This window comes from Sturnira hondurensis, unplaced genomic scaffold (genome assembly GCF_014824575.4).
Source record: "Sturnira hondurensis isolate 20B ecotype Veracruz unplaced genomic scaffold, ASM1482457v3 Scaffold0006413, whole genome shotgun sequence".
NCBI classification, from domain to species: Eukaryota; Metazoa; Chordata; class Mammalia; order Chiroptera; family Phyllostomidae; genus Sturnira; species Sturnira hondurensis.
Genome location: NW_028079044.1, coordinates 8,342,612 through 8,367,068, shown reverse-complemented (window position 1 = coordinate 8,367,068; position 24,457 = coordinate 8,342,612).

Here is a 24,457-nt window from a genome sequence, read left to right as displayed (position 1 = left end):
TGTATGTGACTGGTGTTGGTATTACATTAATTCTGGCCTCATACAATGAGGTTAAAGGTGTTGTCTCTGCTTCCACTTCTCGAAGAGATTGTGGAAAATTGGTACAATTTTATCCTTAAATGTTTGGTAGAATTAAACTATAAAACCATCTGGGTCTGATGCTTTTATCTTGAAAGGGAAAGTTATAAATTATTGATTCAATTTTTAAAATGAATATATAGGCCTATTCAGATTATCTGCTCTTTGTGTAGATTTTGGTAGTTTGTGTCTTTCAAAGAATTGGTCCATTTCACCTAAGTTGACAAATTTGTGGGCATAGGACTGGCTGACATGGCTCAGTTGGTGGGAATCATCCTGCAAAGCAAAAGGTCACCAGCTCTGTTCCCAGTCAGGGCACATGTCTGCGTTATGGCCTGGTCCCCAGGTTGGGGTGTGGTTGGGGCACATGCAAGAGGCAACCTATTGATGTTTCTCTCCCACTCTTCCTCCCTTTCTTCCTCTCTCTCGATAATAAATAAAAAAAATAAGCAACTGTTTGGGAAAACATATTTGCCAATGATACCTCAGACAAAGGTTTAATCTCCAAAATATACAAAGAACTCATTCGACTTCACTCAAAGAAGACAAGCAACCCGATTAAAAAATGGGCAGAGGACTTGAACAGACATTTCTCCAAGGAGGACATACAGAAGATCCAGAGACACATGAAAAGATGCTCAATATCGCTAGCTATCAGAGAGATGCAAATTAAAACCGCAATGAGATACCACTTAACACCAGTCAGATTGGCTATCATAAACAAAGAAACAAACAACAAGTGCTGGAGAGGTTGTGGGGAAAAGGGGACTCTAGTTCACTGTTGGTGGGATTGCAGACTGGTACAACCACTATGGAAAACAGTATGGAATTTTCTAAGAAAACTAAAAATGAACGTACCTTTTGACCCAGCAATTCCACTCTTGGGAGTATATCCTAAGAACCCTGAAACACCAATCCAAAAGAACCTATGCACCCCGATGTTCATAGCAGCACAATTTACGATAGCCAAGAGTTGGAAGCAGCCTAGATGCCCATCGGTAAATGACTGGATCAAAAAACTATGGTACATTTACACAATGGAATTCTATGCTGCAGAAAGGAAGAAGGAACTACTACCCTTTGCAACATCATGGATGGAACTGGAAAGCATTATGCTGAGCGAAATAAGCCAGGCGGTGAAAGACAAATATCATATGATCTCACCGTTAACAGGATTCTAAACAAACCAAACATGCAAGCAAAATACGACCAATGACACTCATATATGGAACAGGCTGCAGGGTCCAGAGGGGAGAGGGGAGAGAATTATAGGGGAAAAGGGAATGGACTCACATGAACAAGTATAAAGGACACATGGACAATAACTAAGGGTGGGGGGTGGAAAGGGGAGGGAGGCGGGGAGCATGGGTTGGGGGGCGGGCAGGGTTGGGAATATAAGACAGAAACCTGTACGTGAACAAGAATTAAATAAAAATTATATTTAAAAAATATATTTTAAAAAAAACTGTGGGCATAGAATTGTTCTTAGTATATTTAATTATTATTTTAATGTCATGGGATCAGTAGTAATGACTGCCCTTTCATCTGACATTGATAATTTGTGTCTTCTCCTTTCTCTTAATCTAGCTTAGAGGTTTATCAATTTTACTGATTGTTTCAAGGAAACAGATTTTGGTTTTGTTCATTGTTTTACTCTTTAATTTCATTGATTTCTATTCCAACTTTTACTATTGTTTTTCTTCTGCCTGATTTAGCCTTCAATATCTATGTTTTTTCCCTAAAGTAGTTAGTGGGCGAATTTTCTAATACCAGCATTAACACATTAAAATTTTAGTTTGAGCATTCAGTATATTACATTTATTTTAGCAAATGTATATATGTAGAATTATTTATATAATTTAAATTTTTTTGCTATATATCTCCTTATATAATTTTTCTTAACTTTCTTTAGATAATTTTTTTCTCATTTTGTTTCCCACTTACTACTTAGGATTTCTATTTTATATTTATATTTTGTAGTTCTTACTTGAGGATGTTACATTTACATATATTTACATACATTTAATTTATATACATAACATTATAGGGTAAAGTTAATCAGTATTTCTCTTATCCTCCTGAACAATTCTAGAACCTAGAGCATTTTATTCTAGTCACCTCTCTCACAGTAAACGCTATAGTTGAAAATTTTAATTCTACCTTTTTTATTGTTTATAATTTGCTGTATTGTTATTTTTTATATAGTTGATGCTGATTTAGATTTACTCCCATATCTACTAGTTTTATTGCTGTTTATTTTTTTAATCTGGGATCACTTTTTTTATTTTTTGTCTTAAATTGTATCCTTTAGGACGTTATTTGAAGATAGGTTGTGGGTAAAATCTATCAGTTTTTTTTCTGAGAAATATCTTTATTTTACCTTACTCTTGGATGATATTTTGCTGGCCATGGGAACATAGGTTGGCAACTGTTTTCTTTCACACCATTAAAGATAATCTCTGCCTTCTGTTGTCCATATCTACTGTTGAGGAATCAGATGCCAGTCTCATTCAGGAGTCAGCAAATCTGAATCATGATCCATTTTTTTATTTTTTGAAATAAAATTTTATTGGAACATAGCCAGTGCTTATTCATTTACAAATTTTCTATGGCTGCTTTTACTACAATGGCAGAATTGAATATTTAAAATGGAGACCAGAGAGTCCTCAAAACCTGAAATACTTTCTGTCACTTCACAGTAATAGTTCACTGACTCCTGGTCTATTATTGCTTCTGTTACCAAAATCAGTCTTTTTAATAATATCTCTGCAATTCACTGCCCTGCAGTTTCACGAGGACTTGTCTAGGCATGGAATTGTTATGTCTGTAATTGTGCAGACTTCCTGAAGATATGGATTATGTTAATTATGGGTTTTGAAAAATTTTCGAGTCTTGCCTCTGCTACCTCTTTTCTCCTTTCCATTTTTCAAAAAAAAAATGTGTCTCACTCTATGCTCCACATCCCTGATATCACTTCTGTGTATGTTCTATATCTTCATCTCTTCATTCTCAATTCTAAATGATTTCTCACATTTACCTTCCAGTTTACTTACTATTTTTTCTAATTCAGTCTGCTGTGCAGTTAGTACAATCCACTAACATTTTCATTTAATTACTGTAGTTTTTATTTCTAGAAATTCTATTTGTTTTTCTCAAAGATGCTTGTTATTTTATGTTTTCTCTGCTCATATTCTCAAGCTCCTCTGTTGTTTCTTAAAGATATTAAACATGGGTTTTTTGTAGTTGGTACTTGATAATTCATGTATCTGCATCCTTCACAGGCTTTTTTTTTCCAGTTTGTTATCTCATGTAGAGCCTTAGCTATCAGAGTTGTATAAGACTTCTGATAAGGTGAACTCCAAAGAGCATCTGCTGTTGATCTCTCAGGTGTTTTGGGGCATGACCAGTCCAGGACCATCTGCATCCACAGTTCTATCCATTTTAGGATATTTGGAAAACTGAGCCAATGTAAATTGATCTATAGGCTCTCAGGGTAGGCATTTGTTTAACAGTTGTCAGGGGAGAATTTTTTTCTCTTTTATTGAACATAATGGTTTAAGGCAGGGTGGGGTGGGGTCAGGGGAGGGGGAATCTAGTTCGTTTCTAACCCCCTTACCCTTCTATGTAGTAACTGTTCTGGGATCCTGGCTTTATTAAATTTTTGATTTGTCTGTAGTCGTCTTATGAACACACTTAAGGAGATGGAAATAATTATTTAACATTTTTAGTTGTTTTCAGCAGAAGGCTAAGTTAGAATACCTAGTCTGCAATACTGAAGTTTAATACTCAAGTCAAAGAAAGGCAAGTTACCTGAGGCCACACAGTTCTGACTGCCCAGAATAAAAAATTGTATTGTTGAACAGCAAATTGTTTAAAAGATATTCTTTTGAAAAAGTTTCTAAAAATTGTTCTTAATAAATTAAAAATTCAGAAAATAATAATGACTGGAATAAAAATAAATACCCTGCAATATTCCATAAGGTAGATTGGTTATTAAATATTCAAATTGTGCATTTCAAGCCACAAAAGACTGTCATTTGATTAAAGATTTTAGTCAACTTAACCTCAAGAATTCATTTAGATTTGCATCCTATTTGATATACTGAATACTTGCAATTTAGCCAGAAAAAATATTTTTAAGCAAAAATTAACATGGAATTAATAAGTAGTATTTATACAATTGTACCTCATGGTATTGTTTTGATCACCTGTTTAATGTTAATGTTCAATGATATAAATTTGGTTCTTGAAAACAAAATAAACCTTGAGTTATTAATCATTGAAAAAAGAAAGATTTTAATCAGATTCAAGGCCACTTCCACTTCAAATCAGTGTGCCTCAGACAAAAGTCTTTGTTTCATTTATAATTTTCCCAACTGCCCTACTTCCTAAACACCAAGGGAATCCCAGCTGCTATCCTGGTATTTAAGCCCAAATCTTTGGCATTATCTTTACTTTCAAATCTTTCTTCTTCCACATGTACTCATTTATCAACTTGGGCAGCTTTCTGTGCTCTGTCAATCCCTTGTTGGGGCCTGGTTACTTCCTGATTAGAATATTATCAATCTGATTCTGGCTTTCTAGTCTCTGTCATCTACCTATGAAGTTTCTAACCTTTTGTAAAACACACTGCCTAAACACATAATTCATCTGTATGTTTTATTTGAGCATCTCTCTATATAAATAGTTAAAAGAAGTCTGGATAGTGGTGCCTCTAGAAGAAGAGGATTCCAAAACTGAGGGTAAGGGGATAGTAAATTTGGCTTTATATGTAAAGGCATGTACCCTTGTACCACTTAGGCAATGCAAATTAAAATATAAATAATGCATCCTTGTACCACTTAGGCAATGCAAATTTAAAATGTAAAGGAATGTACCCTTGTACCACTTAGGCAATGCAAATTAAAATATAATAGGCAATGCTATAGTGATACCATTACACTTTCATTTTTGTAGTGATTCTACTTCACCCCCATATATTTGGGGGATTTCTATAGTTCCCCTCTAACATTTTGCTCTTGAACTTTGTAACCTAGTTCATAGGTCAGAACTCCTCTGTCCCTGTTTTTTCATGCAATCTATATTCTGGCTCAAAGCAGAGAATCATTCATTCAAGATGCATTCTCTTTACTCACCTGTCAGGATGAGAGATTGAATACAATATTTTAAACAAGTTTCCCATTATTTTCCTTTACAAAGAATTTTCTAAATGTTGTCTTGAAAGCTTTTACACACCTTACCTTTCTGTCCTCTGTAGCTGGTTAATATTTTCCACTCTGACCTTCTCCTCTATATGGTCTAGATAGTCCTAACATTTTCAATTGTTAATCTTCACCTGATGGCCTCTCACCCCAAATCCTGACTGTACTGGTGGTTGTCTTTGCAACCGTATCCATTTTCAAACAGCCATCAGAGTTATGCAGGATGAAGTTCAGAAAGACACAGAAATGGAGAATGTCAAAATAAGGTTAGGAGATAGAGAGGACAGAGTGAGAACGTTCAACACACGAAGTTGTAAAAGAAGACAATAGAGAGAACTGAGGAGACAAAACATTCACAGAGATAATGAATGTAAGAGACATGGGTTCTCACACTCAGGACACATCCCCTCAAAGATTAAATGAAAAGAAACACACTTATTATATTAAAATGAAACTGGAGAGAAATTTTAAGTGTAGCCAGAAAGAAAAAACAGAATATCTAATGAGGGATAATCAATTAGTCAGATGGCTGATTTTGAAATGAGTAAAAGGGGATATCTCTCATGTGCTGAGAGAAACTGTCATCCTTGAATTGTATATACCCAGTGGAATTTTGTCAGAATAAATACAAAATAAGGCAAACAAAAAGCTCAGTGTTCCATAAACAGATCCCCAGTAAACTACCTTCTGAAGTTTACTTCAGAAAGAAGAAAAACAATTCTAGAAGATCCAGAGACACATGAAAAGATGCTCAGTATCACTAGCTATCAGAGAGATGCAAATTAAAACCACAATGAGATACCACTTTACACCGGTCAGAATGCCCATCATAAACAAAGCAACAAACAAGTGCTTGAGAGGCTGTGGAGAAAAGGGGACCCTAATCCATTGTTGGTGGGATTGCAGACTGGTACAACCACTGTGGAAAACAGTATGGAATTTTCTCAGAAATCTAAAAATGGACCTGCCTTTTGACCCAGCAATTTCACTGCTAGGATTATATCCTAAGAACCCTAAAACACCAATCCAAAAGAACATATGCACCCCAATGTTCATAGCAGCACAATTTACAATAGCCAAGTGCTGGAAGCAACCTAAGTGCCCGTCAGTAAATGAATGGATCAAAAAATTATAGTACAAGCCCTGACTGGTATAGCTCAGTGGATTGAGCGTGGGCCTGTGAACCAAAGGATCTCGGTTCGATTCCCAGTCAGGGCACATGCCTGGGTTGCAGGCCAGATCCCAGCAGGGGCCAGTTCCCAGCAGGGGGTGCACCAGAAGCAACCATACATTGATATTTCTCTCCTTCTCTCCTTCCCTTCCCTTCTAAAGATAAATAAATAAAAAATTTGAAAAAAAATTATAGTACATATACACAATGGAATTCTATGCAGCAGAAAGAAGGAGCTCCTACCTTTTTCAACAGCATGGATGGAACTGGAAAGCATTACGCTGAGTGAAATAAGCCAGGCGTTGAGAGAAAAATACCATATGATCTCACCTTTAACAGGAATGTAAACAACAAAACAAACAAGCAAGCAAAATATAACCAAAGAATCTGAAATAGACAACAGACAGTGACCAAAGGGGAGAGGGGAGGGAATTTCAGGGGAAAGAGGGAAGGATTCACAGAAACTAGTATAAAGGACACATGGACAACAACTAAGGGGGGTGGAAATGGGAGGAAGGTGGGGAGCACTGGAGGGGGGGTGAGCTGGGATGGGAGTAAAAGACAGAAAAATGTACTTGAAAATTTAAAATTAAATTTTTAAAAATTTTAAAAAATAAAAAGAAAAGAAAAACAATTCTAGAAGATGGTTTGAGATTCAAGAATTGTTAGTAATAAAAATTATCATCAGTATACAAATGAATTTGAACAAACTCTTACTGTATAAAACAATAATACTGTAGTAGTTTTCTATTGCTACCATAACAAATTACCACAAATATAATAGCTAAAACAGACAAACGAACAAAAAAACCCCTGTTCTGGCTGGTGTAGTTCACTTGGTTGGAGCATCATCCCATAAACTGAAAGACTGTAGGTTCAATCCCCAGTCAGGTCACATGTCTACCTTGTGGTTTGGTCCCTGTTAGAGAGCATATGAGAGGCAACCGATTGATGTTTTTTTCTCATGTCAATTTTCTCTCTTTCTCTCTCCCTCTCTGCCCTCTCTCTAAAATCAATAAACATGTCCTTAGATGAGGATTTTTTTAAGCGTATTAAAAGATATAAGAAGCCCAACAAGAATTTCTCTTTCTTTGGAACTTGGGACTTGGAGGGTATAAGCCTGGAGATGCTGGGAACTATCATTCCTTCATTTACCCATTAATTCGATATTTATTGAGTATTTACTCTGTTAAACCAGGTACCTCTCTAGGTTCTGGAGATAATATAAAATAAGAAATATGATAAACTTGACCCTTACTTTTGTATTCTTATATCCTAAAGTGAAAGATAAATACAAAAAGTAAATAAAATAAAAATAAATACGCTCATCTCTGGTATTAAGATTCAGAAAGAAACAACAGCAGAACAGCAAAATAAAGAATGACTGGGAGCTTCCCAGATTAAGAATGGGAGGTCAGGTTACATGTTACTTCAGAGAAGGTGATCCAGTTGTGGGAAGAGACTTTTGAGTTAAAATTTAGATAATGAGAAGGAAGAGTAATTGTTTTAGACAAAGCTTCCAATTTGGGTTGATGCCTGGCCTATACAAAGCGCAAAAGCAGATTAGTGGGACAGGAATTTAGTGGATGATGGCAAAAATGAAAGGAGGGGGGAATTACCAATTTATATTTTTGTATGGTATCAAAATATTTTATGACATGTGATGGTTCATTTTATAGTTCAACTTGACAGGGCCAAGGAGGTGCCCAGATATTTGGTTAAACATTATCCTGGGTGTGTCTGGGAAGGTGTTTTTGGATGTAACTAGCACTTGAATCAGTAGGCAGAGTTCAGCAAATTGTGCTCCCCCAACCTGCCTCACAGTGGGCCTCATCCAATCCCTTTAAGCCAGGCCGGAATAGAACAGAAGGGCTGTAGAGAACTTGCTCTTCCTGCCTGACTGTCTTTGAGCTGGGACATTGGTCTCCTCCTGCCTTCTGGCTCAGACTCAGACTTGAGCACAGCACTGGCTGTCCTATTTCCGAGGCCTCCGGTCTTGCAGCAGAACTAGGCCAGCTCCTGAGTCTCCAGCTTGTCGACTGCAGGTCTGGGGATTTAGCCTCCATACATACTCACAGGAGCCGGTTCCTCATAAGTCTCTTTACATGTATGTACTCTTGGTTCTATTTCTCTAAAGAACCCTGACTAATACAGACACTCATGAATTACTTTTATATTTTGAAAAGTGTTATATTTTAAGAACATAAGAAACATATTTTATGCTAAAAGTAAGGAATACACAAATATTGAAAAAATTATATGGATAAGTGATTTGATTTCAATTTCCTCATCGTCAGAGAACAGTGTTAATAGTTCCTACCTCGCCGAGTATTGTCAAGGTTAAATAACAAAATGTGCTTAGAACAGCGATTGATATAACAGTGCCAGGTATCTACTGTCATTGCCAAAGAAGAGAATCAATAACTGAATCTGGTTGTTCCCTGATAGGAAGGAAAGTGTGCAAAAGCAACCAAGAAAGGATGAACAGAAAGGGAGCATAGGATTTAGGGGGAGAATAGCATTACAAAATCTAAGAAAAAGGAAAATGCTGAAAAAAGTGGTCAGAAATTTTAAACGTTGCCAAGAATACCCAGGAACTTATTACAACTAAATTCTGCGTACTCTCCTCTATTGGCATTCAACATTTCTTTCTCTGGTGGCAGGAATGAGTTCCCTTTGCTGTGCTGGCTTGCTCTTGTATGTATTTTAAATCATAATTATTTACAAAATATCTAGAAAAATATTTTTCTCTGTACAGGTGGTTTTCTCAACCAGACTCGAATAAAGCTAGAACTGTATCTTTTTTCCCAAATAATAAACTTTTTACTTTCTACTGTCTTGCCTCTTTTTGAACACACACATAATGCACACACACACAAACTTAATATGCAGACGGGAGACCGTCAACAAAGATATGACTGACAAATGTCAGTAAAGACAGAGCAGCAAACTTTCAAAAATCAATTTTAAACATAAACTATCCTTTCAAAGTTAGTTACAAATGCTTCATCCAAGAGCATTCAAACTTATATGCTTCTCTCAAGAGCTTTACTTTGATGTTTTCCACTGTATCGATGTCACAGAAAATAATAAAACAAACCCTATCTCTTTGGCATGTAATGTCAGTTTATCTCTTAATTTACCAACAGGATATCTTTAGATATTACCTTAAAGGACATTTTTGTTTAGATAACTTTCATTGTTTACATTTATTAACTAATTTAATAAATTAAATAAGGTGTTTCCCATTCTTCTTTTTCTGCTTTATTTGGTTACTTTAGTAACTACTACCCAGATGACTACAAATGAGTGAGACTATTTTATTTTGAAATAGATCATTTTTATGGTTGCAGGCAGAGTCAAAGTTTTATAAAAGTTTGGCATATATCCCATCATATCTGTAATGAGTGTTTTCTTTTAAAATCCCCCAAAAGCAACAATTAAATTTTATATGATGAAGTAAATAATTTCCATTGCAATGTCTTTCTTGTTTCTTAAAAAACTCAGAAATAAGCTTTCATAGTAAAAAACCTCAGTCGTTAAAAATATTGTAATATAGATTTGTGCATGATGGATACAGATAATAAATTGTAAGTGATGGAAATAAATCTCCATTATGTTATTATAAAGTGAGTAATTGTATATCTTGAAGTATTCATCTTGGCCTTACTTTGAAGGACTCAATTTCAACTGATGATTCTGCTTCTTATTTCTCTGAGAAAACAGAAGCAATGTATATGTGTCTACCATCAAAACAGCAAACACCTATATCTAAATCCACATTTATATTCTGGTTTCCCTGCTATTACTAGAGATTAATTGTATTAGAATTCCTATCTCTTATCTAACTAAGGCCAATGCCTCCTTAGATCCTGTCCCCTCATATCTACTGAAATCCACCTGCAATTGTCACCTTTGTTTTATTTACCATCCATTTTGCCTCCTCTACTGGTCATCAAGAAAGCAGCTCTCTGAACCCAATGCTCATTCTATCTGCTTCTCTCTTTCTCTGCTTCCTTTCTTAAGCAGAATTTCACCTAATGAGACTCAAGGACACTCATTGTATCCATTTTTTTCTATTGCCTTGTGAACCTACCACGGACTGTTTTTTCCCCCCCTTACTACTCTATCATCAGATCCTGTCAAGGTCACAAATGACTTTCACATTGTTATATTCAATCTTCAATTCCAATCCTCATTTAAGTTGTTCTATCAGCATCCACAGACACAGAGAATTGTTCTCAAAATACTTAGATATTTAAGAGTCAGAAGAGTGGTGCTCTGATGATTTTCTACCTCACAAGCCCCTCCTCAGTTTCCTATGCTGGTATGTCTAATCTTGAAACATGTGCGTTACTCAGAGCCAACTCACAATCTCTTTGATCTCGTCCATTTGCATGGCATTTGGTACCAGCTATCATCAATGACTTCCAAATTTGTATTTCTAATTCAGGCCTCTGCCCTGGGCTCTAAATTTGTATATCCAGCCACTTGCTTACTGTCTCCATTTGCATATCCAATAGTCTACTTAAAATTAATCAAAAACCAAAATCTTGATTAGTCTCTCAGAACTTCTTCCTCTGTATTTGCACATGCAAATTAAACCTCCTTTCTTTCAGTTCCTCAAACCAAAAAACTTGATAACACATCCTATCTATCCATGGTTTCTGAAAAATGAGCCTTAAGAAATATGTCTAAAGTCTAATCACATCTCATCTTCTAATACGACTCCATCATACAAGCCACCATCAGCTCTATCTACCTTACTCTGCTTTATTTTTCTTTGGAATATTTATAGATACCTAATGCTATAGGTTGAATTGTGGTCCCTAAAAAGATATTTTGAAGTCTTAACTCCCAGTACTGCGGAACATGACTTCATTTGGATGTAGGCTTTTGCAGATGTAACTATGAAAAGGTCACACTGGAAGAGATGGGCTCTTCATCTATTATGAATGGTTTCCTGATATGAATACAGCCATGTGAAGATGCCACAGAGAGACATACAGGGAGAATGCCATGAACTGAGAGAGTGGAGTTCTACTGCCACAAGCCAAGGAACACCTGGAACTATCAGAAGCTGGAAAAGGCAAGGAAAAGGCCTTGGAGAAAGCATGGACTTGCCCACACCTTGATTTTGGACTTCTAGCCTCTAAAACTGTGAGAGAATAAATGTCTGTTGTTCTAAGCCACTAAAGTTATAATACTTTGTCATAGAGGCCCTAGGAAACTGATACACCTAGCATGCTTGTATTTATTTTATATATTTACTTATGTTTTTGTTCATTGTCTATTCCAGGTAAACTGTGAGTTCCCTGATAACTAGGATTTTGTCAATGTTTTTTCATTGCTATAGTACTTCACCTAAAAGAGTGAGTGGTTATTATAACTAGTATAACCTCAGAGAACAGGTTTTAGATTACACGCTGTTCAGTTAGGAATAGGGACTTTCAAATATGCATTTTTAAAGGTTGCTTGCATTTTGAAAGAAAAAAATACTCAAAATGATTGGTGTAATAAGAAAAATTTTCACACAAAACTGGGACAAATTTTATTAAGAATGTATAGAACACAAAGATAGAAGTCAAGGCATGAAAATAGAGTACTTACAAAGAAAAATAAAAAGATACAGTGCTTGGGCTGTCATTGTCAAAATGATCTGCTACTCTAGTAAAAATAAAGTCAAAAAGTATAAATCAAAAATCAATGAAAAGAATTATCTAGAAGGGAGGAGGAAAATACGGTAGAGGAAACTGGAAAGAAAGTAAGACTATTCTAAATGTTTTGTTGTTCTATAATTTTGATTTTCAAAAAAATATATTGCCTTCTCTAAAATTAATTTTTAAAAAATTATGAAATAATAGAAAACAAAATTATTTATCTTGAATGCATACCAAATGATGACAAAACCACCCAAAGAAAGTCTTTGTTTCAACTCACTTTATACAAAACATATGTCCCTAGGAAAGTATATCCAAAAGCAAAAAGAGCTGCAAACCCATGTTAATTTTGCTTAGCAGTTTATTAGTGATAACATTGGTATTTTCATTTTTAAATTATTTTATGTATATGATAGGATAATGCAAACAAACATCACATTACTACTGTCAGTAGCCAAATTTTCAGTATAAAAAGAAGAGATATAAACATAAAACCCATCCAAAAAGTTAAAATTCTATTATTTTTATTTTTTATTTGTATTTATATTTGAATTGGAAGAGTGACAAATTATTTACCCAATTGTGTTTTCTCCTACAAAAGCTGTTCTTTTTAGCTTTGTCCACTAAATATGCCTAGAAGCAATGAGAAGCTAGCAAAATATGAGCACACTTAGAGCCAGTCTTTGGCATTTAAACATCAGTCCCCACTAAAATTTCAGGGTTTAATCAATCAATCAATCAATCAATAACCGAATTTTAGAGGGCAGGGCAGGAATTATGTAATATGAGCATGGATTTCCTTGGTGTATTGGAAACCAAGGACTCCATCAAACTTAAGATGTGTCAAATGAACTCAATGATTAACATGAAAGATCTCCAACTAGCAACAGATGGGACATTTTGAAAATCAAAAAGAATAATTAATGCAATTTGTTGAATGCTGTCTTATGAATCAAAATTATGTTTTGAAAGAGAGAGAGTGGTTAGAAAAAAGAACTCCAAGGTGAGCTGGTGGGGACATCTCACTGGACACTGCTGGAGGTGACTAAACACCAACACCTTACTCTGAAGACCAGCAACTAAAGGGAAGGAAGGAAGCATTAATTCTGCCTTTCCTGTTTAAATGAACTTGCAGACTGATCTAATAGCCCCACTGATGATGGAAGAAAAGTTGCACTTTATAAGTAAATTCCATAAATTTGCAATTGATGATAGAATTTTTAAAATCACTCTTCAAACTCTAATGAAGTGATTCAGGGAGAAATCATCAATGGATGAACCCTGGGTGAAAAGTAGATGGAGGGATTAGGCTGTCGGCACTTGAACCCGTTGATCAACCCTAGCAGCACTAGAAGGGGGACTTAAGACATTATGTGCCTCCTGATACATAGCACAGAGCAGCACCTATAACTTCTCCTGCTATAAAAGGCTGAACTTTATTCTAAACAAGTATCGAGGGGGAACCTCTATGTACAGCAGACACAAGAGGGAGAGAAACATACTAAATAACATGAAGAGAAAGCAATACACAAATGCAGGCTGTGGGGTGTTCTTCAAATCAACAGAGCCAGTTTTGGGGGGTTTGTTTTAAAAACAAGCCAAAAACAGAGAGGGAGGAAAGCAGGGAGCAGAAGGGAGAAAATGCTTCTGATTTTGAGAGACTTCAGGGACCTATCAAGAAAACGTCATGTGTGGACCTTGTTTGGATCCTGATTCAAACAAAACAATTACACAAAGTAATTTTGGAGATAATTAGGGGAAATATGATTATAGTACTGGGTATTGGATTATATTAGGGAATAATTGTTGATTTTGTTAGATGTGTTAGTGACATAATCATAGAAGACAATGTCCACATTTAGACAAATAGACCTAAATGTGTAGCAATAAAATGACATGACTTGGGATTTGTTTTTGAATAATTCATCAAGAAAAAAAGAAAAAAGATAAATGAAGTAAATGTAGCAAAATCTTTATTAATTTATTTTTAGAGGGAGGGGAAGGGAGGGAGAAGGAGAGGGAGAGAAACACCAATGTGAAAGAGAAACATTGACCAGCTGCTTCTCAAACATGCCCCCACCAGGGACCAAATCTGAAACCCAGGCATGTGTCCGCAGTAGGAATCAAACTGGCAACTTTTGCTTTGTGGTATGATGCCCAACCAATTGAGCCACATCAATCAGGGGGATGTGGCAAACTCTCAATAACTGTTGAATATAAGTGATGGAGATACAGAGTTTGTTGTGTTGTGACTTGCCTATATGCTTGAAATTTTTCATTATAAAAAATATTTAGGCTACTGTGTTTGAAATTAAGAGGTGATTCCTCAGAGAAATTCCAGCTGGGTGGCAGGGCGGAAGCTAGACTGCAACACAGTTAGGGAGCAGATTGGCAGCAGAGAAGGGAAAGCAGTAAGTTTTCATTCATCTATGCACAGAGAAGTTCAAGAAGAAAGAAGTAAAATAGAAGAACAAGTTGAGATGAATTGAAAAAAAATGAGTTGAGATGGTGTGTGCATCTGTTGTGTGTAATTTTGTATGTATATGTGTGTGTTTATATTTGTATGTTTTAGGTTAAGAAAGAACCGAACATAAAACATTTAACAGCTTAAAAAATCTAGTAAAGAGTAACATACTCATTATTTTCTTGTGTGTAAAGATTTTGAAGATTCAATTTATACAAATAGTCTAATCATTTTTCCCCACATTCACAGAAATCAAACAAGAGTAATTGATTCAACTTAAAGCTGGAAACATTTATTTTGGACCAAATTCAGAATTCTTTTTGTCCAAATGCATCGCCTCCAACTCCACTTCAACCTGCACTTCCATCCCAGCACCCTCTTGGATGGCAGGGTGAGGCTGCTGGGCTATGTGCCTTCACCTCCCTTTTGCTTCCAACAGCCTATGCAACTGACTGTTCTTTCTTTCAGCCCGTCATTCATGCACAAAACATCTTCAGTGCCTCCCACTGCCTTTGGAAGAGTAGCCAAATCCCTGAGTCTAACTCTGTAAAGTTCTCTACTGTCTCACTTCAATTTTACTTTTTGTTTTAATTTTCTTTATCCTCACCCAAGGACATTTTTTTTCCTTTGTCTTTAGGTAGAGAGGGTGAATGCTCCAACCAATTGAGTCACACCAGTCAGGGTCAATTTTATTTTTAAAATTTTACTTTATTTTATTTCTTATAGTTTTCTAATGAACCCTTGCACTAGCCAAATTTTTCCACTCATTCTTGACCTGACACACCTTATTATCCTTCTCACCTTCCTAACCCATACTTTATGTGTACTCACAACTGAAGAACCAGCTTAAAAAACATCTTATAAAAGAAGCCTTCTAGGACAATACCTAGTGATTGCTAATATTTTCCCTATTTCTGATTATCAGACCCATTGTGTAAAAATGTCACATTTCCTAATATATTTTATAGTACAAAGTATTATTTTATGCAGCATCTGATTATATATACAATAATGTAAACAGAGTATTTAAAGTTTTAAAAAACAACATAGGGAAAGATATACTTGAATAGAGATCCAAGGGTAGCAGCTACCCTTTGGTCATATATTGCCTTGTATTAGTTCTAAATGGTTCATGCATCTGTATATTTTCACCTTTACCAGAATATGTGCTTCTCAAGAACCAGAGTGATTAAATATTAAAATGGGATATAAAATTAAGCAGTTGGGTGTATCCTTGGAGATAGAATAGATCTGTCTCCAAGAGAAGAACCATCTGTCCTACATGGTAGATGTTCATCTCCTGAAGTCAGGACTGTGTTAAATAATCCCCAAAGTAACTTTTACTCACATCTTTTAGTAATGGAACTTCTACTAGCAAAGTTTAGTAAATACAGGGTCACTACTCAAAGTGTGGTCCCTAGACCAACAACATTGGCATTACCTGGGAACTTACTAGAAATGCAGATTTTAGGAACTATCCTAGATTTACTGAATTGGAATCTGCATTTTACACAATCCCCTGGTGACTTGTTGCACATTAAAGTTTAAGAATAGAACAGAATAGCCCTGGCCGGTGTAGCTCAGTGGATTGAGCGTGGGCCTGCGAACCAAACAACCGTGGTTTGATTCCCATTCAGGGCACATGCCTGGGTTCCAGGCCAGTTCCCAGCAGGGGACTCACGAGAGGCAACCATGCATGGATGTTTCTCTCCCTCTCTCCTACCCTTCCCCTCTAAAGATAAATAAATAAAATCTTTTAAAAAAAGAATAGAACAGCATAGCTATTCTACTCTTATAAAATATATATGCTTGAGCTAGTGGCATTAGCATTTTTTCGTGTGTCTCTGGTCCATCTGTATGTCCTCCTTGGAGAAGTGTCTATTTAGGTCCTTTGCTCATTTTTTAATTAAATTGTTTGTCTTCCTAGTGTTGAATTGTATAAGCTCTTTATATATTTTGGAGATTAAACCCTTGTCTGATGTATCAGCAAATATGTTCTCCTATGCAGGCAGTTCCCTTTTCATTTTGATGTTGGTTTTTTTAGCTATGCAGAAGCTTTTAAATGTAATGTAGTCCCATTTGTTTATTTTTTCCTTTATTACCCTTTCCCTAGAAGATATATTGGCAAAAATGCTGTTAGATAAGATATCTGAAATTTTACTGCCAATGTTTTCCTCTATGATTTTTATGGTATCACAACTTATATTTAAATTTTTTATCCATTTTGAGTTTATTCTGGTGTATGGTGTGTTCATTGTTTTAACCATATTTTAAAACTACACGCTAGATTGTTTTTTTATTGGCAAAGCTTCAACATATTGTTCAATCTTTTTCTCAATGGTCCTAATTTTACTCTTGGTGATCAAAATGAAAGTGAGATTCATTACTTTTTCTTTTTTTCCTTATTTACCTATTGATAGATTTTATTTATTTTTTAAAGATTATTTATTTATTTATTTTTAGAGAGAGGGCAAGGGAAGGAGACAGAGAGGGAGAGAAACATCAATGTGTGGTTGCCTCTTGCATGCCCCCTACCAGGAACCTGGCCTGCAACCCAGGCATGTGCCCTGACTGGGAATTGAAGCAGCGACCCTTTGATTCACAGGTTGGCATCAGTCCACTGAGCCACACCAGCCAGGACTATTTCAGATATATTGTTTGCTAATATTTTCTCCCATTCTGTGGTTGTCTTTTAACTCACTTGATAGTATTTGCAGCACAATTTTTTTTTACTTTTCATTAAGTTTAATTTATCTTTTTTCTTTTGCCATTTATGCTTTTTGTTGTTATGTCTGTCTGTGAAAGTACTGTCTAACCTAATATCATAAAGACTTATCCCTCTGTTTTTTTCTAAGAGTTTATAGCTTTAGTTCAAAACTATATTCAGATCAAAAATGAATTTTTAGTTAATTTTTGTGTGAATATCCAGCATCATTTGTTGAAAAGAATATTCTTTTCCTATTGGAACTGCTGTTAAACCTCAACTGTGCATAAATTTGGGTGTTTATTTTGTACTCTCAATTCAACTCCATTTATCTATCCTCATGCCAGTGTCTGTCTTGATTACTGTTGCATCACTGAACAAGTTACACTTTAAAATGATCACCTCTTCAGTCTTGTGTGAAATGGCTTAAAGGGGCCTAAGGTAGAAACAATGAGAATGACTAGTAGATGATCCCATTAGTTCCTGTGCAGAAATCACAGTGACTCGTCTTACAGTCATTGCAGGAAGAAAGTGCACAGATGCGTTTTGATTAAGAATGGCATGTTGGGGACGAGAAAGAGGTAAGAGGAAAAACTTGTGGGCCCCTTACTTAATCAAGTAGGCACATGGTAGAACCATTTGCTAAGGTGGGAAATATCAGAAAGGAGGCACAGTTCTGGGAGGTGATCTAGAATCTGGTTATACTTACGAGATGTCTTTGAGAGAGCCAACTAGAGATACCAAGCACAGACTTGGTTGTACAATTGTTCTATTTCTTAAATTGGTCAAGCTCAGAGTTGTTGTACCTAGAAAACTCTTGCCCTGAACCTTAGTTTATTTCTTCTCACTATTCAGCTCTAGGGCTCAAATGCTCACCTCCCTGCAAAGACGATCTCTGAGCCCTGTTTCTCTTTCCTTTCAAACTCCTAACCTCAACTTAGTCTCAGTCCATCACATTCCCCTGCTTCTTGTTCTCATAGCATTAACCACTATTTGAAATTATCATACGTATATTTTTACTGTTTTACTGTTCACTTTCCTGAAAGAATACGAGTTCCAGAAAAGAGTATACCTTATCAGTTTTGTTTACTGCTATGCCCACGGAGTGGTCACCTGGTGCTCTTGCTATGGACTATTTCCCTCCAGTGTTGCATGTTGAAGCCCCAATCCCCAGTGTGATGGTATTTGGAGAGGAGGCCTATGGGGGCTAATTAGGTTTAAATGAGGTAATGAGGGTAAGGCCCTCATGACAATGGTAGTGCTTTATAAAAACAGACACCAGAGAGCTTGCCTCCTCTCTTTCTCCCTCCACTGGGTGAGGACACAGTGAGAAGGTGGCCATCTGCAAGCCAGAAAGGGATCCCTTACTGGGGAAGTGAATCAACCAGCACCTTGATCTTGGACTTCCCAGCCTCCAGAATTTGTGTGAGGTATAAATTCCTGTTGCTTAAGCCATCCCGTCTATGGTATTTTACTTGGCAGCCTGAGCTGTCTAGTACACCTGGCACAGAAAAGATAAATAATATTTTTTTAATGAATGATTTTAGAGCTCAGAAGATCAAAGGTTAACATGGAAAAGAAATGACATTTGGGGAGTTTTCAACACTTAAACTGTGTTTAGTCCTAAAATGAGGGATGATATTACCTAAAGAGATAGAAAGAAAAGAAGGTCTAGGAGCCTGTTAAATTCTTAAAGGAGCCTGTGAAGAGTTCGCTAGAAGGCAGGAGAAAAACCACCAAAACTACAGCTCGTTTCAAAAAGTCAGTAGTGGCACTGGCCAGTGTGGCTCAGTTTTTTGAAGTGTTGATTCCCAGTCAGATCAGATACCAAAGTTGCAGGTTGGATTCCTGGTCGGGGCGTGTGTGAGAAGGTAGCCCATCAATGCTTCTCTCTCACATCAATGTTTCTCTCTCTCTCTCTCCCCCACCACACTTCCTCTTGCTCTAAAAAAACAAAAGCCATGAAAATATTTTCAGTTGAGGATAAAAACAGTGTCTCTCTCACCCATAGATTTGCCAAAGCCCTCGTTGGTATGGCTCGGTTGGGCATTGTCCTGCAAACCTGTAAGTTGTGGGTTCAATTCCCAGTCAGGACACATGCCTAGGTTGAGGATTCAGTCCCTGTTTGAGCTATATGCACAAGGCAACCAACTGATGTTTCTCTCTCACATCAATGTTTCTCTCCCTCTCTTTCTCCATTGCTCCCCCTCTCAGGAAAAAAAAAAAGTTCTGGCTGGTGTAGGTCAGTGGATTGAGCGCAGGCCTGCAAACCAAAGGATCACGGTTCAATTCCCAGTCAGGGCACATGCCTGGGTTGCAGGCCAGTTCCCAGCAGGGGACACATAAGAGGAAACCATACATTGATATTTCTCTCTATCTCTCCTCCCCTTCCCCTCTAAAGATAAATAAAATCTTTAAAAATAATAATAATAAAATAACGGTTTAAAAAAGTCAGTAATGCCAAATACTTTTGAGAGGGCAAATAAATCACTGAAAGCCAGGTCATCAATTTATCAGATATTTACTGAACACTTACTAACAGAAAGCCAGACTTAGTGGATGGGAAACATGCACAAAATATAATTGCGGTATGTAGTGGCTTATAGCCTAAGCCATAGCAGTAAAGATAAACTCTGATCAGGGGTTTCCAACCTGCAGCCCACTGGCCACATGCATCTCAGGATGGCTATGAATGAGGCCTAACACAAAAGTGTAAGTTACTTAAAACATTATGAGATCTTTTTGTGATTATGTGTTGCAGTGTATTTAATATGAGGCTCAAGACAACTCTTCTTCATCCAGTGTGGCCCAGAGACGCCAAAAGGTTGGACACCTGTGCAAGAATATGTTGGGTCCTGGGGGGATAATGTAGAGAGAAAGGCATTCATCCATTCAATCATATAAACAGTTTCTGAATACTATTCCAAGAAAAAGGAACCATATTAACACAGATTAATAATCTTCGCATAGTCCAGGATTTTTCGTTAGAATGCAGGACAACATACTGCTTTCAGAGTTTTTGATTTGCAAATACTGTAATTCCTTCTACCTTGTCTATGCAGAAAACAGTGTATCTTTCTGAAGATAAGGAAAGAACATGTTTCGCCGACATTGGGAAACACATGAGTGCAGGACCTTTGCAGAAGAACTCAAAGAGGACTCAATTCATTTAGAGCAACTAATGTGTGTCTAGCATTAGACTTAACCTTAACTTATAGTGATCCAAAAGAAGTCATGGAAACTGTTATCACAAGCTTACAATTAGAATACTCAAGTGCTAAACAATGGCATATGGACCAGACACATATCACAATGAGCATGAATTATTTTAAACTCAAAATATATTTCTCCAAAAATGAATTGAGATATTGTCCAATGATATGAGCTGCATCATTAAAGCCTTCCACCGGCCACCTTACTTAGCCTCTGTTGAACATACAATAATTGGTGTTCATTATGTGGAAAAGAAAGATGTGCAGGCAAGTATCCATAACTTTACCGAATTTTTCACTACATTAAAAAAGAAAACTTACACCTTGGAAAGGATATAATAGGATATCTGAGGCTAGGAGAGTTTTAACATTTACATAGAAAATGACCCATTTTCCTCCAACGGCAAAATCTGGCTGTAAAAGCCCTCTTCTCTGAGCTTTGCCCAGGCCATGATCGTGGGACTATCAGCTATAATGAGGGCTTTGTGGCTAAGTCCCCATGCAGTGTACTGAATACTTATCTCAATAAAGTGTCTGTCGACATAATGAATGTAACAGCCACATTAGAATTATGGGCTGTAAAAAATATTGCAGTATGAATTATTTGTCAAGAAAGAGAAGATGCATTGTAATTTGCCAAGAAACAACTGTCTAATGTGTTGCCTTTTTTTAAAAAAAATGTGCCTGCTTGCAAAATATTTGGAAAGTAAATTATCTATTACTATAGCTTGCTTGCTAATTGTCAGTAATAATCCCTTTCAATTACTATGGTGAAGTAGGTCAGCCAATTTTTAGTGCTTATGAAACTCGCAATTTAGAGCAAGGCAGCATATCAGCAAGCTAGGCTGTAATACGATTGAGCGAATAGGCTTCCTTTCAGTCCTCTTAACCCTGAACGTACATGCAGACCAGCTGCAATATCTAAAAGTAATTATGCTTAATTTCACTTATTTTCTTTTTATCACTATTTGTGATGATGACAATCCAGTTTCAACAATTTTTATTTTATATTTTAATTAATAGATTTTTTACAGCAGGTTTAAAGAAAACTTAAGTAGGTAGTACAGAGTCCCCATATGTCCCCTCTTCCTTATTCGCCAGGCATTTTTTACCAAAACTCTTTTTTGAATATTTAATATTCTTAGCTTAGAAATCTGAGACTATGTATAGTTTTAATAATGCAACTTTTCTACCATATTTGCTCCCAAAATTTCATCGATGTTTCTCGTATCTCATCCAGCCATATTTCTGATGTAATTCAGGTCTCCTGGCTATCAGACCTAGAGCAGGAAGAATCTGGGAGAAGGCAGAGTCTGGGCAGAACTGGTGAGGGACTGAACTGTAGTAGTGCTAACGAAGATGGGAAGGAAGAGTCAGATTTGAGAGAATCTGGGGGTCAAGTTCAATGTGGCCTAGCAATGAGTTAGATATGTGCATCAACAAAAGAGTGGAACAAAGTCCAGGTGTCTCGCTTGAACTACTCGGGTGGCTGTTGATAGAGATGTGAGATCTGAGAAGAACAGAGTTGGGGAGGCAGTAAATATTAAATTGCTATCCTTAATGGCCCCCCAAGTCAGGATGCCCACTTTGCTGTTATATAGGGGCTTGTGCCTGAGAAAATCTGTCAGGACTCGTTTAAAGCTGAGTGAATCATCAGTGTGTGGTGATAAACGGAGGCATGGGTGAATAGGGCACAGGCTAGGTAGGGAAGCCGTGGCACTTGTAGAAAGAAAAGATCAGTTTAAAAGCCACCAAATCCATGGGTCTTACTGACATTTGGAGACAGTAGAGGAGTAAAAGATTCTCACGTATTTGATTTAACATCCTCATTCTAATCCCAGCTTTACCACCTAACTGTGTGACCTTAGGTAAGTCAATTCACACTTCCCTGTCTCTCTCTCTTATCACTCATTGAAAAGACAGAATGAAGTTTGCCTAATTTCCTTCGTGGATCAATGTAAGATATGATAAGTTAGTAGATGTGTAAAATGTTCTCAGAAGCTAAACATAAGACATTATCTATCTCTTGAGGGTGAAAGTGCTTTGGAAATTCTCACAGGGAAAATAGAAGATAGAAGAGAAAGAGAGAGAGGAAGGAAAAGAGCAAGGCAGGACTAGAACACTCACTCACTCGGGTGTTAAGCAGCCAGCAGTTCCTCCAGTTTTAACCCTTTATCCCGTCAAGAACTGTTTTGAGTTGAATTGTTTCCCCACAAAAGATACATAAAGTTCTAACAACAAATACCTCACTGACCTTTATTTAGAAACAGTCATTGCAGATGTAATTAATTAAGATGAGGTCACACTGGAGAAAGGGGGACCCATATCTAGTATGACTGATGTCCTTATAAGAAGACAGTCGTGTTTACATACAGAGACCCGGGAGAAAACCATGTATCAGTGGAAGCAGAGACTGGAGTGATGCAGCCACAAGCCAAGCAATGGCCAAGGTCGAGGGCAAACCACCAGGAGCCAGAGAGAGGCAAAGAAGATTCTCCATACAAATTTCCCAGGGGGGCATAAACCCACCCACACTTAGATTTCAGACTTCTGGCTTCCAGAACTGTGAGAAAAAAATTGTGCTTCCCCATTTGTGATACTTGGTTACCGCAGCCTAGGAGCACGATATAGGACTTCCCCCTTTCCATTTAGAAAAGTCTTTAAGAAACCCCATGGTTTCTGTCCAAAGCAGATGAATAAGGGAAACAGTAGTGGATTAAGTTATAGTCAGAAAAAATAATATTTTTTTTCCTTAATTACATACAGGCATTGCATACCCAAGTACATGAAGTCACCCGTAACAGCATAAAAAGCCATTTATTTCAGGCATTAAGGAATGGAGTTGGCTGGCTGGGCAGTCTTATCAGACTCAATGTGACGGATCATCAGAGATTAAACACGTGGCTCAATATCTTTCCAAAATCCAGAGATGTGAGAGGAATGTGTCTCAGGCATCGTTTCTGCCCATACAAGTCTTAGAATTGGCATTGATTAATTATTAGGTAGTCCCGCTTCTCACCACTGTCTGCACAGGACAGAAACGATGCCACTAATTCACATAAGGTATCCCGAAGAGTAGTGGCCAAGGATTTAGGAAAGAGATGTTTCAGTTCTGGCTCGGCCACTTTTATAAACTTTCAGGTGAACATTGGAGTACGCACCTGTCAGTTTTCTGTTTTTCATTGCTGTTGTTTTTATTAATTTGGCATCTTTTTCCTCCAAGGATTGCCTCCTCCTCCCCCATGCTGACATCAAATGGCCTCACTTCTCTTACCTCAGGGCCAGGCAGATGGCCTTTCAAGTTCCTGTCTCTTGTTCAGCCAGTGTAAACGGTTAGGGAATGAACAACAAGGCAGAATATTTTTCTTTTCTACTGTGAGCGCGGAAGGACAGTGCTGGCAGCCATCTTGCTGCCCCGTGGAGCAAGTGTGCTTGAGAATGAAACTAACAGGGAGGAAAGCGGAGCCAGGAGATGGAGACAGACAGAGACACCAGAGCATCGTGTGAGCCGATCAATTCAGCTGTGCTTGAAGCCAGACCATCCACTCGGATTTTTCCAGTTATATAAACCAGTGAACTATCTCCCCCTCCCATTCCTCTTTTGCCCAGTTTGAGATGGATTTTATTATAACTTCACCTCTTTGACTTTAATTTTTCTTATTTGTAGGTAAAAAAAATTACCCTTGAACTTCTGCCACCACCATGAGAAGAATGAGTGCTGGCTAAACTCTCCAGCAAAGAAGCACAAGAGAAATGTCGAATATGGAGTGGGGTCACTCACCCACAGACCAGTGACCCCAGGCAGAGCTATCAGCAGAGTCCAGACCAGATCAGCCAAATCCCAGCACACCTAATAACGCAGAGGCGGTAATAAACAGATTGTGTCTTTTTAAGTGATAATGATACATTAAGAGGATTAGAGGATGCTTAAGACAAATAATTTTCTCATTAGCATCTCTGGTTCTAA